A 2,149-nucleotide genomic window follows, 5' to 3' on the forward strand; every position below is an offset into this window, starting at 1 on the left:
ATGGAAAGTATAATTTTTGTATAATTTAGTACAGTAGTAGTGTAGTTCCACCTGTTAAAATTCTTCCCGAAAAGGGCCGACGACAGGCTGACGCACAGACGGGGTTTATAGGATTGTAGGCCAAATTAGAGCCAAAATCCCACGATAAGGGCATGAAAATTCTTCACACGCATAATAAACACCTTTTGTTTTAGTGCAATTTTTATCACATTAGACTTGTTGCATTCTCGTAATACATAAATGTTACCTTTAGCCATTTATAGAATACGTAATAGTAAAAGTTAAAAAAAAGAAAAAAAAAAAATGGTTCCGCCCGGGATCGAACCGGGGACCTTCTGCGTGTAAAGCAGACGTGATAACCACTACACTACGAAACCAAGTCTCTCCGTTTAACCTAGCATATCTATATCCAACCTGGCGATTGGTTATCACTACGCCTGCGCTGTGACAGCAACCCGTCCCCAACAAGGGAACAGAATATTACCACGAAGAGTTGATGTGCACACAATGAATGTTATGGGACAACTGTGTGTCCTCGACATTCCTATTTTGCACATGTGGAGGCAAACCAACCCGCAGGGCGCAAAACCCCGGGATTAAAGTTGGTAAAGTTGTCCCCGGGCATGTACTGTCTTCGCTCGCTTGGAAATCGGCATCGTGGGTTCGAATCCCACTCAGGGCATGGATGTTTAGTTTGTGTGGGTGCGTTTTTCTGTGTTTGTGTACAGGTAGAGGCCTTGCGACGAGCTGATCACCCACCCAAGGAGTGCTACCGAATGTGTAAGATCTGGAAAAACCGAAGTGAACGGAGAAGTTCATGGAAGTAGGCCTAGGGCCGCTGNGCGGTGGGGGGGGGGGGGGGGGGGGGGAGAGAAAAAAGTTGTCCCCGTGCTTAACTAATTGAACACTACGCCATGAAGGCGAATGGGAGAGTGGATGAATGCATTTCTAAGTATTCAGTTATGTCTCTTGTTATAAAATGTTTTCCCAACAAATTATAACGTAACATCGTAATAAAGCAGTTCCATTTCGACTAGTTTTCGTGCTATAACATGAAGTTACTTCTCAGTACTGTCGTTGAATAAAGCATGTAAAACGAGGGCTCTAAATATCTCCCTGAAGTAAACTCGCTTTCTTTTAGAGATCGTCATGTTCTGGTTCCTACATCCTATCGACATTCATGGGACGTAATAGTACAATTCTGAATCAATATTAAATCCTGTTAATTTCCATATTTTTTCTGTAAAACTTGCCTAAATTATCAAAATCAGTTTTTTTATTGCTAGTGGGGTGGGACTAAGTCCCTTGTACTGCGGCCACTTCTGGCCTATTGTACCAGCCCCAGATGATAGGTGAGGGTGATTGTGGAGCAACTGGTGGAGTGAAGATTGGCAGGGGAAACCGAAGTACTCGTAGAAAAGCTGTCCCAGCGCCACTTTGTCCACCACAAATCCCACTTGACCAGACCCGGGATCGAACCCGGGCCGCCGCGGTGGGAAGCCAGCGACTAACCGCTTGAGCTATGGAGCGGCCTATCAAAATCAGTTACTAATTAAATAGTGCGCCATCGAAAATTTACCAGAAACTTATAACGAATCTGTAGTAGTTTACTGTATTTACAAAATAATATTTCTAGTTCATAAATGGTATGATGAAATAAATTTAATTTTTCTGTGCGTGCTACCGTCCACGATGAACCTTGGCCTCGATTTTAGAGTTTCTTGATCATATAGACAGTCGGCAGAAATCGGTGGCCGGGGGATCAGCCCAGGACAGGCGGTACCATGAGCTCACTCGGTAAGTCGCCAGCTTCTATCCGCGGCGGCCCGGGTTCGAGCCCAGGTCAGGTCATGTGGATTTGTGGTGGACAGAGTAGCGCTGGGGCAGGTTTTCTCCGAATACTTCGGTTTCCCCTGCCAACTCTCATTCCACCGACTGCTCCACATTCATCATCATCAATCATCCGGGGCTGATAAAATATGCCAATTGGTGGCCAACGTACCAAGTGGACTCAGTCTCACTCCACCCCAAGGAAAAAAAACTACACAGGACAACATGCGAACATGCATGCCTCGAGTAGTATTCGAACCCACGATCCCAGTGTTTCAGCGTGCGAAGCCAATTCATATCTTAGATCGGTCACCGTGAT

The 2,149-nt window shown here is 45.3% G+C and overlaps 1 non-coding gene across 1 annotated transcript; it reads right to left on the reverse strand.

The window, feature by feature from the left end:
- Positions 1–304: 304 nt before the first annotated feature.
- On the reverse strand, positions 305–377 carry Trnav-uac. The gene has a single exon. It is a non-coding gene; the product is annotated as a tRNA-Val (tRNA).
- Positions 378–2,149: the final 1,772 nt, after the last annotated feature.

This window comes from Cryptotermes secundus, unplaced genomic scaffold (genome assembly GCF_002891405.2).
Source record: "Cryptotermes secundus unplaced genomic scaffold, Csec_1.0 scaffold355, whole genome shotgun sequence".
Taxonomy (NCBI): domain Eukaryota; kingdom Metazoa; phylum Arthropoda; class Insecta; order Blattodea; family Kalotermitidae; genus Cryptotermes; species Cryptotermes secundus.